Source organism: Bos javanicus, chromosome 3, assembly GCF_032452875.1.
Source record: "Bos javanicus breed banteng chromosome 3, ARS-OSU_banteng_1.0, whole genome shotgun sequence".
Classification (NCBI taxonomy): Eukaryota; Metazoa; Chordata; class Mammalia; order Artiodactyla; family Bovidae; genus Bos; species Bos javanicus.
Window position 1 is genome coordinate 38,538,587 of NC_083870.1, and position 18,091 is coordinate 38,556,677.

Consider the following 18,091-nt stretch of genomic DNA (forward strand, 5'->3'; position numbering starts at 1 on the left):
TTTTCCTAGAGATGTGTGTGGTGGTTTGCTCAAACTGCATTGAAAATGAGAAGCAAAATAATCCAAGTTAAGAGGACTGGGTATCCCTGAAACCCAGAGAAGAGTGTCTTTTTCTTAACATATCTGAGGCATATACCCCACTTAAATACATGGCTTCAAATACAGGGAGGATGTGGAATAACTTACAGAAATTTTATGCTATGTGTCACAGCACTGAGGAGTGCAGCAAGGAATTCTGGGAATGAGTTTACAGTGTTTACAGAGCACGTGTCTCTTCCATGAAAAGCATTACTGAGTCTGCCTAGGACAGACTGTCTAACCAATGAGAACTAGACATCAACAACAGCATTAAAGCAGCTGATGGAGAAACAGTGGTTTAGTCACTAAGTCATGTCCAACTCTTGTGACCCCATGGATTGTAGCCTGCCAGACTCCTCTGTCCATGGGATTCTCAAGGCAAGAATACTGCAGTGGGTTGCCTTTTCTTTCTCCAGGACAAACAGTGGTGACAATCAAGATCCCATTCTTCACAGTTTTTCCCAGGTCATGCATCACTTAAATTGGGTTGTGATTTTTTTACATTATCTCATGTAATATAAAAGAATAGCTCTAAATATCACAAAAATGAAACAGACCACTAGCAAGATGAGTATATGCTGTATATTTAGTTACATTTAGATTGATATGGAGCTTCCCAAGTAGCACTGGTGATAAAGAACCTGCCTGCCAATGCAGGAGACACAGGAGAAACGGGTTCAGTCTCAGGGTCAGGAAGATCCCCTGGAGAAGGAAATGACAACCCACTCTAGTATTCTTGGCTGGGAAAACCTATGGATAGAGGAGTCTGGTGGGCTTAGCCCATTACGTTGCAAAGAGTTGAACACAACTTAAGTGATTTAACATGCACACAGATTAATATGGGATTGCTAACTTTCATTCTCTTTTGTCCTGGAGGTTAAAACCTATGCATACCCAAGCAAATGTTAACTGAGCTGAAATTTGGATGAATCTCTTCCTTCTTGACTTAGTACTCAGAGATCAGTTCTTGACTAGCTCTTTCTACAGTGCCTTATAACAGAAATATCACCATCAGTGTGTAGCAAAATATTATTTTCCAAGTCTGAACAATTTATGTGCGATAGCTATTACTACCCGCCCAGTCCCTTGTACAGCAAAGAAATCAAACCAGTCAACCCTAAAGAAAAGCAACACTGAATATTCTTTGGAAGGACAAATGCTGAAGCTGAAGCTTCAATATTTTGACCACCTGATGAAAAGAGCTGACTCACTGGAAAAGATGCTGATGCTGGGAAAGACTGAGGGCAGGAGGAGAAGAAGGTGTCACAGGATGAGATGGTTGGGTGACATCACTGACTCAGTGGACATGTGTTTGAACAAGCTCGGGGAGAGAGTGAAAGACAGGGAATCCTGGTGTGCTACAGTCCATGTGTTCACAAAGACTCAGATACAACTTAGCAACTGAACAACAACAACACTACAAACACTTCAATTTCTATACAATATTTCAGTATTCACAAAGTCCAATCAAAATCAAATGCCGTATATATTTTTGTTTCACAAACTAGGGGTTAAATAAACATTTGTTGACAAATTATACAAACATTTTAATGTATAAATTTACAATTTAATTAATTAATTAAGCACAGTCCAATGCTGTAAGAGCAATATTGAATAGGAACCTGGAATGCTAGGTCCATGAATCAAGGCAAATTGGAAGTAGTTAAACAGGAGATGGCAAGAATGAACACCAACATTCTAGGAAACAGCGAACTAAGATGGACTGAAATGGGTGAATTTAACTCAGATGACCATTGTATCGACTACTGTAAGCAGGAATCTCTTAGAAAAAAATGGAGTAGCCATCATAGTCAACAAAGGGGTCCAAAATGCAATACTTGCATGCAATCTCAAAAACAAGAGAATGATCTCTGTTTGTTTCCAAGGCAAACCATTCAATATCAGGGTAATTCAAGTCTATGCCCTGTCCAGTAATGCTGCAGAAGCTGAACGGTTCTATGAAGATCTACAAGGCCTTTTAGAACTAACACGCAAAAAAGATATCCTTTTCATTATAGGGGACTGGAATGCAAAAGTAGGAAGGTGAGAAACACCTGGAGTAACAGGCAAATTTAGCCTTGGAGTACAGAATGAAGCAGGGCAAAGGATCAGAGAGTTCTGTCAAGAGAACACACTGGTCATAGCAAACACTCTCTTCCAACAACACATGAGAAGACTCTATACATGGACATCACCAGATGGTCAACACCAAAATGAGATTGATTATATTCTTTGCAACCAAAGATGGAGAAGCTCTATACAGTCAGCAAAAACAAGACCAGGAGCTGACTGGATCAGATCATGAACTCCTTATTGCCAAATTCAGACTTAAATTGAAGAAAGTAGGGAAAACCACTAGACCATTCAGGTATGACCTAAATCAAATCTCTTATGACTATACAGTGGAAGTGAGAAATAGATTTAAGGTACTAGACATAATAGAGTGTCTGATGAACTATGGACAGAGGTTCGTGACATTGTACAGGAGACAGGGATCAAGGCTATCCCTGTGGAAAAGAAATGCAATAAAGCAAACTCACTGTCTGAGGATGCCTTACAAATAGCTGTGAAAAGAAGAGAAGCAAAAAGTAAAGGAAAAAAGGAAAGATATACCCATTTCAATGCAGAGTTCCAAAGAATAGCAAGGAAAGATAAGAAAGCCTTCCTTAAGGATCAATGCAAAGAAATAGAGGGAAACAACAGAATGGGAAAGACTATAGATCTCTTCAAGAAAAACAGAGATACCAAGGAACATTTCATGCAAAGATGGGCTCAATAAAGGACAGAAATGGTACAGACCTAACAGAAGCAAAAAATATTAAGAAAAGGTGGCAAGAATACACAGAAGAACTGTACAAAAAGATCTTTATGACCCAGATATCATGATGGTGTGATCACTCACACTCACTTAGAGCCAGACATCCTGGAATGTGAAGTCAAGTGGGCCTTAGGAAGCATCACTATGTACATAGCCATTGGAGGTGATGGAATTCCAGTTGAGCTAGTTCAAATCCTGAAAGATGATGCTGTGAAAGTGCTGCACTCAATATATTGATAGCAAATTTGGAATATTCAGCAGTGGCCACAAGACTGGAAAAGGTCAGATTTCATTCTAATCCCAAAGAAAGGCAATGTCAAAGAATGCTCAAACTATTGCACAATTGCACTCATCTCACACGCTAGTAAAGTAATGCTCAAAATTCTTCAAGTCAGGCTTCAGCAATATGTGAACCGTAAACATCCAGATGTTCAAGCTGATTTTAGACAAGGCAGAGGAACCAGAGATAAAATTGCCAACATCTGCTGGATCATTTAAAAAACAAGAGAGTTTCAGAAACACACCTACTTCTGCTTTATTGACTATGCCAAAACCTTTGACTGTGTGGATCACAATAAACTGTGGAAAAGTCTGAAGGAGATGGGAATACCAGACCACCTGGCCTGCCTCTTGAGAAATATTTATGCAGGTCAGGAAGCAACAGTTAGAATTGGACATGGAACAACAGACCCTTTGCAAATAGGAAACAGAGTACGTCAAGGCTGTATATTATCTCCCTGCTTATTTAACTTACATGCAGAGTACATCATGAGAAATGCTGGGCTGGAGGAAGCACAAACTGGAATGAAGATTGCCAGGAGAAATATCAATAACCTCAGATATGCAGATGACACCAGCCTTATGGCAGAAAGTGAAGAAGAACTAAAGAGCCTCTTGATGAAAGTGAAAGACTAGAGTGAAAAAGTTGGCTTAAAGCTCAACATTCAGAAAACTAAGATCACGGAATCTGGTCCCATCACTTCATGGCAAATAGATGGGAAAACAGTGGATACAGTAGCTGACTTTACTTTGGGGGGGCTCTAAAATCACTGCAGATGGTGACTGCCACCGTGAAATTAAAAGATGCTTACTCCTTGGAAGGAAAGTTATGACCAACCTAGACAGCATATTAAAAAGCAGAGACATTACTTTGTCAACAAAGTTCCGTCTAGTCAAGGCTATGGTTTTTCCAGTAGTTAAGTATGGATGTGAGAGTTGGACTTGAAAGAAAGCTGAGCACCAAAGAATTGATGCTTTAGAATTGTGGTGTTGGAAAAGACTCTTGAGAGTCCCTTGGACTGCAAGGAGTTCCAATCAGTCCATCCTAAAGGAAATCAGTCCTGGGTGTTTACTGGAAGTTGAAACTGAAACTCCAATATTTTGGCCACCTGATGGGAAGAGCTGACTCATTTCAAAAGACCCTGATGTTGGGAAAGATTGAAGGCAGGAGAAGAAGAGGACAGAGTATGAAATCATTGGATGGCATCACTGACTCAATGGACACAGGTTTGGGTAGACTCCGGCAGCTGGTTATAGACAGGGAGGCCTGGCATGCTGCGTTTCATGGGGTTGCAAAGAGTCGGACACGAATGAGCGACTGAACTGAACTGAACTTACAATTAACTGACTAACATTTTGCTAATAATTGTTCTACTGCTTTGTTTGTAATTATCAATGTTTTTATAAAGAGGAACCATTAACTTAATTATGCCATTAGATTTAATACTGTAAGAGAGAGAATTATTCATTTTATTACAGATTGCTCCTCTGTTTTCACAACTTAAAATGTTAAAGTTTAGATAATTTTCAAACAAACAGGCTATTAATTCATTTGGCAAAATGTAGCATGATATAATATAAAAAATGTAGTATAAAACATACCTAGAGTACTGAAAATTTCCCCTAATATTCCAAACTAATTTCACTGAAATGACATGAATGTCTGGATAATACGGGTGGACTTTGTTTGTGTTGCATGCTTCCAGAAGCCTTTCATACTTTCTCATTTCAGTAGTAGAATTGTCCTTCTCCTAGTTATCTGAATGTGTGCTGGCAGATGCTTTTATGATGCTGCTAATAGGTTAGCAAAATGTTCTTTTCTCAAAACAGCACTTAGGACTTCTGTGAATGTCACAGATACCATTAAAATTTTGTTGCACTGAAACCCTTATGTGCTGTTTGTTTTCTCCAATCCCCTACCTGCTCTGGAATATATAAAATTGAAAACAAATGTTAGCCCTGCTTTTAATTCCTTTCCATGGTAATTATTCATTATATTTTTAAATGAATGAACAACACTATCTGTTCATTTCAAAATTTGAGACTCAACTTGTTGATTTTAGTAGAAACACGGAGGTCCATTTCCTGCAGCTAATGGTTTGAGAGTACTCTTTTCTCTTTAAAATGAGAACCTGTAGTATAGCTCAAAGAACCCTACTCCATGCTCTACAGTGACCTAAATGGGAAGCAATTTTGAAACAAGGGGATATATGTATGCATATAGCTCATTCACTTTGCTCTACAGTAAAACCTAACACAACATTGTAAAACAACTATAAATAACAGTAAATAAATAATTTTTAAAAAAGACTTTCAGACATTCATGGTATTTCTATAGTATCTATCCAGTATGGATTATCAATGGTAAGTGAGGTTTTATCACACTTATGACATTTGTATGTAAAATCCAATAAAAATTAATTTCAAATAAAATTTATTTAACACTTTTCATTTAAAAAATGATACAAATAGAACTGACAAGTTGAATTTTTATCTGGATTCTAAAATAAATAAGTCAATGAAGAAAGTTTCCTCCATCCCCAGAAACCTACCTTTTTATTTGTTTAATATGTTTGTTTAAACTTCAAGCCTTTGCACATTTACATTCAATACTTGTTTGACTGTATTCTATACAGTAGGCATTGCCTTAGATAATGGTGGTGATTAAACAAGTACAAATTTCTCAATTTAAGATAACTATGTCAGTAAGAAGAGACTGATATTTAAAAAATAATTACAAATTAATGTGAAAACATAGTAACAGAAATATGAACAATAAGCTATGTGAGAACCAAGAAAAGACATCTAGCTTTATTTTATTCATTACTGTTAGGAGTAAATGTGGTAAAGATTAGTTTTAAGGGATGTTTAGGAGATTAACAACAAAAAATAGTAGCTTATTATGCATTTTTTGCAGATTCAAAGGAAAAATTAATACATACTTACTAAACATCTTCAAAGACCTTGAATTTTATGTTTCAGGCAAGGAACAATGTAAAATGGTATAGGCAGAAGCATATAAAGAGCTAGTGATGGTTTAGCTGGGTACAGAATTCCAGGAAGGAACCTATTTTCTCTCATTATTTCAGCAACACTGTTATTGTGCCTTATTTTTCGCTGTTTATACACAGTGCTATTCTGATTCCTGATGTATGTGATCATACATTCTCCCCCATTGAAACTTTTTAGGATTGTCAATCATTTCCAAGTTTTCTGTAGTATCACAGGGATACAACTTGGTCTTCTTTGTTCATAAACCATGTTCAGCTTTTATTGGACACTTTCTTTCTATAAAAGTCAAATACAGCATGTCTTAATTTTTTTTCTTCGACACTTCATCCCTATATTTTCCTTGTTTTCTTTTTCTGGTACACATATAAGTTCCCTGTGATGTGTCCTGGACTACTCTTTTAATTTTACTCACCATTAACACTGAATCTCAATCTACTTTCTCCAGTATGTCCTCAATTTTATTATGTAACATTTCTTTTACATTTATGATGGAGTAATGATTGGAAGGAAAGTTATGACAAACCTAGATAGCATATTCAAAAGCAGAGACATTACTTTGCCAACAAAGGTTCGTCTAGTCAAGACTATGGTTTTTCCTGCGGTCATGTATGGATGTGAGAGTTGGACTGTCAAGAAGGCTGAGCGCCAAAGAATTGATGCTTTTGAACTGTGGTGTTGGAGAAGACTCTTGAGAGTCCCTTGGATTGCAAGGAGATCCAACCAGTCCATTCTGAAGGAGATCAGCCCTGGGATTTCTTTGGAGGGAATGATGCTGAAGCTGAAACTCCAGTACTTTGGCCACCTCATGTGAAGAGTTGATTCACTGGAAAAGACTCTGATGCTGGGAGGGATTGGGGGCAGGAGGAGAAGGGCTAGAGGATGAGATGGCTGGATGGCATCACTGACTCGATGGACGTTGAGTCTGGGTGAACTCCAGGAGTTGGTAATGGACAGGGAGGCCTGGCATGTTGCGATTCATGGGGTCGCAAAGAGTAGGACATGACTGAGCGACTGAACTGAACTGAATGATATTCTCAAAAAAGATCTTAATGACCCAGTGTAGTCAGTCATCTAGAGTCAGACAACCTGGAATGTGAAGTGAAATGGGTTTTAGGAAGCATAACTATGAACAAAGCTAGTGTGATGACGGGATTCTAGCTAAGCTATTTAAAATCCTAAAAAATGATGCTGTTGAAGTGCTACCCTCAGTATGCCAATAAATTTTGAAATTTGTTGGTCAACAGTGAGCACAGGCCTGGAAAAGGTCGGTATTTATTCTAATCCCAAAGAAGGACAATGACAAGGAATGTTAAAACTACAGTATGATTGCACTCATTTCACATGCTAGTAAGGTTATGCTCAAAATCCTTCAAGCTAGGCTTCAACAGTATGTGGTCTGAGAACTTTCACAGGTACAAGCTTGATTTAGAAAAGGCAGAGGAACCAGAGATCAAATTGCCAACAACCACAGAATCACAGAAAAGGCAAGGGAATTCCAGAAAAACATCTACTTCTGTTTCATTGACTACGCTAAAGCCTTTGACTGTGTGGATCAGAACAAACTGGAAAATTCTGAAAGAGATGGAAAAAACAGAACACCTTACCTGTCTCTTTAGAAACCTGTATGCAGGTCAAGGAACAACAATTAGAACTGGACATGGAACAATAGGCTGGTTCAAAGTTGGGAAAGGAGTACATCAAGGCTTTCTATTGTCATCCTGCTTATTTAATTTATATGCAAGGTACATCATGCAAAATGTTGGGCTGGATGAATCACAAGCTGGAAGCATGAATGCCAGGAGAAATACCAATAACCTCAGATATGCAGATGATACCATTCTAATGGTAGAAAGTGAAGAAGAACTTAAAGAAAGAGCCTCTTGATGAAGGTGATAGAGAAAAGTGAAAAAAAAAAAAATCAGCTTGAAACAGCATTCAAACACTAAGATCATGGCATCCAGTCCCATCACTTCATAGCAAATAGAAGATAAAAAGTAGAAGCAGTGACAGATTTTCTCTTCTTGGGCTCCAAAAATACTGCAGATGGTAACAGCAGTCATGAAATTAAAAGATGTCTGCTCCTTGGAAGAAAAGCTATGACAAGCCTAGACACTGTATTAAAAGCAGACGTTCCTTTGCCAACAAAGGTCTGTATAGTCAAAGCTATGGTTTTTCCAATAGTCATGCAGAGATGTGAGAGTTGGATCAAAAACAAGGCTGAGCACCAAAGAATTGATGCTTTTTGAGCTGTGGTGCTGGAGAAGACTCTTGAGAGTCCCTCGGACAGCAAGGAGATCAAACCAGTGGATAGTAAGGAAAAACTCTAAATATTCACATTAAGTATCGATGCTGAAGCTGAAGCTCCAATACTTGGCCACCTGATGCAAATAGCCAATGCATATGGAAATGCAAAAGACCCTTTTCTGGGATCTGGAAAAGACCCTGATACTGGGAAAGATTAAGGCAGGAGGAGGGGACAACAGGGGATGAAATGGTTGGATCTCATCATCAACTCAATGTACATGAGTTTCAACAAACTCCAAGGAATAGAGGAGGACAGAGAAGCCTGCCATGCTGCAGTCCATGTGTTCTCCAAGAGTTGGACATGACTGAATGACTTAACAACTATAAATTAATTTTGGAGATTTTATTTATTTTTATACTTTCTTCCACGTTGCAAGTTTCAGTTTTATATGCAATTATTATTCTCTTTAGACATTTTATTCTTTCTCTTTATCTTAGAACCTCTGTTCAAAGGATAGATGATTATTGGTTATCTTCCTATATTGAATAATGAATCAACTTAAAACTGAGATGAAATTCTGTATAAACTGGTGGACATGGTGAACTAATTGTTAGATCTTTATAATGATGTTCAGGTGGGAATCAAGCTGTGTCTTTTGGGGGCTTCCAAATATCCATAGGAATTTCTTTCTGAACCAGGAAATTACTCCAGTGGAAATTATCCAATATGTTGATAGGAGGGTGAAAGGGAAGAATAGGGTTAATCTAGTAGCTTTTAGTCTCATTCTGTGATATCAAATATCCACTTCATCCTTCAATGAGTGAGGGTCCTTTCTACCCAGAGCTGATTTTAGAGACCATCTGTATCAACCTTTTCAAGCAGTAAAACCTCTGTCTTCTGCCTAAGTATGAGAGTCACTTGCTGGCTGTGTAGGTAGAGAAATGGTATCAGGGAGTCTCACTAGGTGATTCTTACATTTCACTCAAATCCTTCATTTTCAATTCTCAAAACCTCAGCCTTCAGAGAAAACTGATGTCTCTAATTCCTGAATCTTTATGAGAAACTGCATTATAAATTACTTTGATTTTGGTTGGTTCCTCCTTTGAGGGTATTTAATCGAATGGAGAAAGCTGAAACATAAATCATTTAGAATTTCTATTTAATTTTCAACACCACAATTTACATTGACATCTCTTCAATTTTATTATCTTTACTGCTATTCTTTTGGGATTCAGGAAGGAATTAAAAACAAATGGAACTATTACGTCCATTATATTTGACTGACAATAATTTATTTTATGTATTACTTTAAGTCAGGCAAACAAATTTTAATTATATTTTAAAAATAATACCTACAAAATCATTTGGAGGAAGGTATATTTCTTTTTAAAATCTAAGCTGACAAACTCAATAGACAAAAATATATAGAAATGTAATTAATCAGTAAGGTGATTTTCAACTCTATTGATTCATTAAAATAAACTATATATAATTCCTTAAAAAATATCCAAAAGCTGGAATCAAGAATATATAAATCAAGATTTTATAATGGTGGCCATTCATCTGCTTTTTTAAAGCTTTAAGAATTAAATTGAGTACTTGTGTCCTATAAATATGCAATTATTAAAAAAGCAGTCCAAATTAAAGTCAGTAAGTGTATGCATACCTAGTGTTACTGCTCAGTTTAGTTCAGTTCAGTTGCTCAATCATGTTCAACTCTTGCAACCCAATGGACTACAGCACGCAAGGCCTTCCTCTCCATCACCAACCCCTGGAGTTTACTCAAACTCATGTCCACTGAGTCAGTGATATCATCCAACCATCTCATCCTCTGCTGTCCCCTTCTCAGCCTTCAATCTTCCCCAGCATCACAGTCCTATCCAATGAGTCACTTCTTTGCATAAGGTGGCCAAAGTACTGGACTTGCAGCTTCAGCATCCTTCCTTAAAATGAATATTCAGGATTTCCTTTAGGATTGACTGATTGGATCTCCTTCCAGTCCAAGGGACTCTCAAAAGTCTTCTCCAACACCACAGTTCAAAAGCAGCAATTCTTTGGCGCTCAGCCTTCTTCACAGTCCAACTCTCACATCCATATGTGACCACAGGAAAAACCATAGTCTTGACTAGATAAACCTTTGTTGGCAAAGTAGTGTCTCTGCTTTTGAATATGCTATCTAGGTTGGTTATAACTTTCCTTCCAAGGAGTAAGCGTCTTTTAATTTCATGGCTGCAGTCACCATCTGTAGTGATTTTGGAGCTCCCAAAAATGAAGTCTGACACTGTTTCCCCATCTATTTCCCATGAAGTGATGGGACCGAATGCCATAATCTTCGTTTTCTGAATGTTGAGCTTTAAGCCAACTCTTTCACTCTCCACTTTCACTTTCATCAAGAGGCTTTTTAGTTCCTCTTTCATTTCTGCCATAAGGGTGGTGTCATCTGCATATCTGAGGTTATTGATATGTCTCCCGGCAATCTTGATTCCAGCTTGTGCTTCTTCCAGTCCAGCATTTCTCATGATGTACTCTGCATATAAGTTAAATAAACAGGGTGACAATATACAGCCTTGACGAACTCCTTTCCCTATTTGGAACCAGTCTGTTGTTCCATGTCCAGTTCTAACTGTTGCTTCCTGACCTGCACACAAATTTCTCAAGAGGCAGATCAGGTAGTCTGGTATTTCCAACTCTGTCAGAATTTTCCGCAGTTTATTGTGATCCACACAGTCAAAGGCTTTGGCATAGTCAATAAAGCAGAAATAGATGCTTTTCTGGAACTCTCTTGCTTTTTCGATGATCCAGTGGATATTGGCAATTTGATCTCTGGTTCCTCTGCCTTTTCTAAAACCAGCTTGAACATCAGGAAGTTCATGGTTCGCATATTGCTAAAGCCTGGCTTGGAGAATTTTGAGCATTACTTTACTAGCGTGTGAGATGAGTGAAATTGTGCGGTAGTTTGAGCATTCTTTGGCATTGCCTTTCTTTGGGATTGGAATGAAAACTGACCTTTTCCAGTCCTGTGGCCACTGCTGAGGTTTCCAAATTTGGTGGCATATTGAGTGCAGCACTTTCACAGCATCATCTTTCAGGATTTGGAATAGCTCCATACATGACTATTGGAAAAACCATAGCTTTGACTAGATGGACTTTGTTGGAAAAGTAATTTCTCCACTTTTTAATATGCTGTCTAGATTGGTCATAACTTTTCTTACTGCTCATGGAGATTTAAAATAGTTTACAGGGAAGAATTTGACTGTTATTTCATCTGCTTGCATCATATTGATATAACTAATAATGTTTATTTGGAGAAATCTTGCTATAGAAGTATTATACCACATTTCATTTATTATATTTCCTATAAATGTAAATTATAACAATATTATCTGAGCATTTTATATTTGCTGACTCTACCTGTGAATATTTTTGAAGATTAATAGATAACTATAGTATTTTATATAATTTACTAAAGTTTTAAGTGGTTACACTTACTTAAAATATGCTTGAGATCCTAAACCTCACATGACAAGTGAGGTTTAGGAAGGCTCTGTGGCACATTGGGCCATCATAGTTTGAGAGCCAGACGTGTTTAATTGATGTTGGCTGATCATTTATTTAAATTTTGGGCTAAAATATATTTCAAATTGGCTCTATGCTGCTTTAAAAATTTATGAAGTGGTTTTTCTTTTCCCCTTTTTCTTTTCCTTTCTCTCTCTCTGAGTGGGGACCATCTGTTTGTCATGGAAAGTCAGAAAATAATATTTGCTATGAAATTTGCTCTACATGTCTGACACCTAAGTTAAGTGGAGTTTTGAAAACTAATTATGTATAACATACCTAATTCATTTATATTTTAATTTCACTCTATCAATGTCAAGCAAAATAAATTATTTCAGTTTCAATTTCTGATGATCGTAACAAGCTTCTGGTTGTTTAATTGGAAACTATGCCATGCTATGCAGTGATGGTCTGGATTAGCACAGCTGCCAGTGTTTCATTCCTTTTTTGTCCCTCTGTAAATCATTACATTATACAAGCTCAGTATCTTTAATTTAAAACATTAAAATATATATAATTCTGGTTTGGAAAAAAATTACATATAGCTGAATGAATCACAGAAATAACTCTGTATAACAAATAAATTCCAAGGTAAAAGAATAGGCCAATAAATTATAAATAGAAAATCTGGTAGAAAACCAAACTTCTTAAATCAAATGTTTGCCACTCAGTAATTAGAAGCAGTGTTTGTATGAAGGGGAATAGATAGTGGAAGATGTTGCATTTATGAAGCATCTGAAGCATCTTTGTACCTGTATTTAAATCTGATGTTTGAGGGATGGAAGCAGAGCAAATTCAGAAAGGCTGATATGTGAGGCTCAAATATCAACCAATGAGATATGTGACCTGCTGGGGAATCTAAGTTCTAAATACTGAAGAAATTTATAATAGCTCATCCAGTTGAATGAGCTGGATTTACTGTTTATTACTGTGAAATAAACACAAAATTTAAGGAAATACGGTCAACGGGTAATAACTTTGATGATTCTTTTAAATATAAATAAATAGAAATAGAAATCAAACCCTCAAGTCCTTGAATCTTAATAGGAAACCAATGAGAATAAAAAGAGTAATTGCAAAAATAAAATAAAAATGCAGACCTATTATTTGGGTTGGTAGTTCTGGTTGCTTAGCTGAGTAGCAATCACATCTGAATCAAAGATTCAGTATTGGATCCCCATATCCCTCCCAGTCTCCAACAGAGGCAATTAGCTTCACTCTGTTCTATGACTAGAGAATGCATTTGTTGTATAAAGAAAGGGCAGTCTGTATTTTATTTATCATCATATCTCTAGCACGTAGGTTGTGTGGATACATGTGGCTGTCTAATATCATATGAATCAGTCAAAGATTGGATGGATTAATTAAAATCCTCAGATAAAAGAGAACATGATGTGCACACCCTTATACCCACTAACAGCTATTCTGCATATAAATAGGGGAGAACTTTCAATTGAGCAACAACTTTTTCATTCAAAGGGCAATATATGGTGCCACTTGATAAGACAAAAAAATTAATAGTGAAAGGTATTTCAAAGAAGACAGAAGTACATGCAAATTTCCAAAGAGACTTCATTGACATCAGAGAAACACTGGGCTCAATTCACTTTAAAAAGAGTGTATAATAAATTTATTTGTACCAATATTTAAAGAGTACCAATATTTAAAATCTAAGAGAGTAAAATATTTTTGATATTATGAAGGATAGCTGGGATTCCTTCCCAAAATCTAACTACTCCAAACCATAGGATATTAACTTAGCGGCTTTGTAAAATATCCAGGACTCTATAGTAGTGTCTTTTGTTGTTGTTGTTGTTTAGTCACTAAGTCATGATCAACACTTTTGCAACCCCAAGCTTCTCTGTCCATGGGATTTCTCAGGCAAGAATAGCAGAGTGGGTTGCCATTTCTTTCTCCAACTATGTTACTACCTCTTGAGAAAATAAGCTATTTAGATATTTCATATATTTTAAATATGCTAAACATATAGGATATACTCACACAACAGATTTTTGGTAAAATAGATTTGTTATTCAAAAAAAAGCTTCTGTATTTATCAGACTTGTTATAATATGTAATGGTTAAATTATTATAATTAGAGAAGTTAGCAAATGCATTATAATAAATCAAACATTATTTAGAATGCTTAGTTAAAATGCTATAATAATGTGGGAGGGATCCAAGATGGTAGACCAATCCTTAATTTATCTCCTCCCCTGAACACATTATATATAAGTAGAGATTCATGTGCAATTTCTGAGAAAGAAATGAGGGCTTACTGAACGACTTCTGCACAGTAACCAAAAGAGGGATCACAGGAAGACAGGTAAGATAGATTAAGATATGGTATTGATAGCAATCCCACCCCCATCCTATCAATCTGCAGTAGAAAGGGACATTACTGAGGGGCCCAAGAACAGACTTACTTTCACAGAAAAAGAAAAACAAAACACAGTGCTTTTTGTTTGTTTGTTTGTTTTTAGGGCTTCTAGGCTGCACATAAAGGAAATCCATTTGCTAATCCTAGAGCATCTGCCAAACAGATGGGAAACTGCTAGAAATTTCTCCAAGGTTCAGAAGAACCTAAAAGGCCATTTTTTGCCTACACTTCTCCCCATGACAGCATGGATGGTAACACAATACAGGCACTTTAGATAGTTACCCAAGGTTGTCTCAGTCTGCTCCACTCCATGGCTCACACGAACTATAGCCGCCACCCCTCCAGAAAGGGACCCAAGCACCCACTCCAGCTCCATGCATCCTGCCAAGAAAGCTCTGGCATGATACACCCAGGGGATCATTGATCACACTGGCTCCAGCTGTCCCATCAAGGCCCGGTGCGACATTTCCTGGGACTCACCAGCATGCACCTGCTGCAGCTTCAGCCATCCCACAAGGGTAGCAATGGCATGGAGTCTCCCAGGACCCCTTGGTCCATGCCTGTCCCAGTTCTAGCCATCTTACCAAGGTAGACCTGAAGCAGTGCATCTCACGGCCCTCAGTCAGCACCTGTTCCAGCTTTGGCCAGCCTGACAAAACTACCTGGCACATATAGTCTACACAGAGGATGCTCTTACACAAGACCACATCTTCCAGATTGGGAAAAGTAATTGCTTTGCCTACACAAAGAAAGTCCAAATGAGGAGACAAAGGAATACATTTGAAACAAAAAAGCAACTAAAATGCTAGGAAAAAAACTTAATGATATGAAGAGAAATGATTTACTGAACAAAGGGGGTCAAAGAAATAGTAATAAAAATGCTCATTAAACTCGGGAGAAAATAAACAGAATGTTATGAAACGAGAATCAATTACAGGGAGAAAACTGGAAAATACACAAATACATGGAGACTAAACAACATGCTACTAAAGAATTAATAGGTCAACGAAGACATCAAAGAGGAAATCAAAAAATACTTAGAAACAAATGAAAATGGAAGCACAACTTTCCAAAATCTGGAGGATATAGCAAAATCAGTTTTCTAAGAGGGCAGTTCATAGTGATAAAGACCTACTTCAAGAAACAAGAAAAAAAAACCAAACCAAACAATTTAAGGAGAAACATCTCACTGTAAGATAATCATGAAAAAAAAAATGAAGTCTACACAAATAAATGTATTCTTCTCAAGGATATACTCTATTCATGGATTTGAATAATTAATTTTGTTAAAAATGTCCATACTATCCAAAGAAATCTACAGATTCAGTCAACTCCTGTCAAAATACCCATGAAATTTTTAACATAATTAGGACAAATAATCCTAAAATTTTTCTGGAAAAAAAAAAAACAATCCTAAAATTTGTATAGAAACACAAAAGGCCTTGAGAGCCAAAACAATCTTGAAAAACAACACACTTATAGATAAAGTATCACACTTATAGACTATAAGGTATCACACTTATAGATTTCAAAAAACTAATGCAGAACTACAGTAATCAAGACAGCATGGTAGTAGTACAAAAACAGATACAGAGATCAATGGAACAGAAATAGAGCCAAGAATGAAATCCTGCTTTTATGGTCAATCAGTCTATGACAAAGGGAAAGAATATACAATGAGGAAAGAGAGTCTCTTTAATAAATGGTCTTGGGTAAACTGGACAGATATATGCAAAATAATAAAATTCTTACACTGTATGAAAAATAAACTCAAAATGGATTGAAGACATAAAGGAAATATGTGAATCAATAAATTCCTAGAAGAAAATACAGGTAGTATGGTCCTTGACATAAGTCTTAGCAATAATTTTTCACTCTGTCTCCTCAGGAAAGTACAACAAAAGCAAAAGTAAACAAACTGGACTATAACTAAAAAGCTTTGCACTGTGAAAGAAACTGAACAAAACAGAAAGCAACCTCTTAAGTAGAAGATACTGCACATGATATGCACGATAAAGGGTTATTATCCAAAATATATGAAGAACTCATACAGAAAAGCTCAGTTTAGTCACTCAGTCAATCCCTACTCTTTGCAACCACATAGACTGCACCATGCCAGGCTTCCCTGTCCAACACCAACTTCCGGATCTTGCTCAAACTCATGTCCATTGAGTTGGTGATGCCACTCAACCATCAAATCCTCTGTCATCCCCTTTTCCTCCTGCCTTCAGTCTTTCCCAGCATCAATGTCTTTTCCAAGGAGTTGAGTTGTTTGCATCAAGTGGCCAAAGTTTGGGGAGTTTTAGCCTTAGCATCAGTCCTTCCAATGAACATTCAGGACTGATTTCATTTAGGATTGACTGGTTTGAGCACTTTGCATTACAAGGGACTCTCAAGAGTCTTCTCCAACACTTCAGTTTAAAGCATCAATTTTTCAGCACTCAGGTTTCTTTATAGTACAATTCTCACATCCATACATGACTACTGGAAAAACCACAGCATTGACTAAACAGACCTTTGTCGGCAAAGTAATGTCTTTGCTTTTAATATGCTTTCTAGGTTGGTCACAGTTTTTCTTCCAAGAAGCAAGCATCCTTTAACTTCATGGCTGCAGTTACCATCTGCAATAATTTTGGAACCCTCAAAAATTAAATCTCTCACTGTTCCAATTGTTTCTCCATCTATTTGCCATGAAGTGATGGGACTGAAGCCATGATTTTTGTTTTTTGAACGTTGAGTTTTAAGCCAGCTTTTTCACTCAGCTCTTTCAATTTTATCTAGTGGCCCTTTAGTTCTTCACTTTCTGCCATAAGATTGGTGTCATCTGTGTATCCGAGGTTATTGATATTTCTTCCAGCAATCTTGATTCCAGCTTGTGCTTCATCCAGCCTGGCATTTGACATGATGTACTCTGCATATAAGTGAAATAAGCAGGGTGACAATATACAGCCTTGACGTACTCCATTCCTGATATGGAACCAGTCAGTTCTTCCATGTCCAGTTCTAACTGTTGCTTCTTGACCAGCATACAGATTTTTCAGGAGGCAGGTCAGGTGGTCTGGTATTCCCATCTCTTGAAGAATTTTCCACAGTTTGCTCTGATCTATACAGTCAAAGGCTTTGGCATAATCAATAAAACACAAGTCGATTTATTTTCTGTTATTCTCTTGCTTTTCTGATGATCCAACGGATGTTGGCAATTTTATCTCTGGTTCCTCTGCTTTTTCTAAATCCAGCTTGAACATCTGAAAGTTCACACATCATGAACTTTTGAAGCTGAGCTTGGAGAATTTTGTGCATTACTTTACTAGTGTGTGAGATGAGTGCAATTTTGCTGTAATTTCAACATTCTTTGACATTGCCTTTCTTTGGAATTGTAATGAAAACTGACCTTTTCCAGTCCTGTGGCTGCTTTTAAGTTTTCCAAATTTGCTGGCATATATAGTGCACCACTTTCACAGCATCATCTTTTAGGATTTAAAAGAGCTCAACTGGAATTCTATTAATTCCACTAGCTTTACTCACAGTAATGCTTCCTAAGGCTCACTTGACTTCACATTCCAGGATGTCTAGCTAACACTATCATGGTCATCTGGGTCATGAACATCTTTTTTGTATAGTTCTTCTGAGTATTCCTGCCACTTTTTCTTAATATCTTCTGCTTCTGTTAGGTCCATGCCATTTCTGTCCTTTATTATGCCCATCTTTGTATGAAATGTTCCCT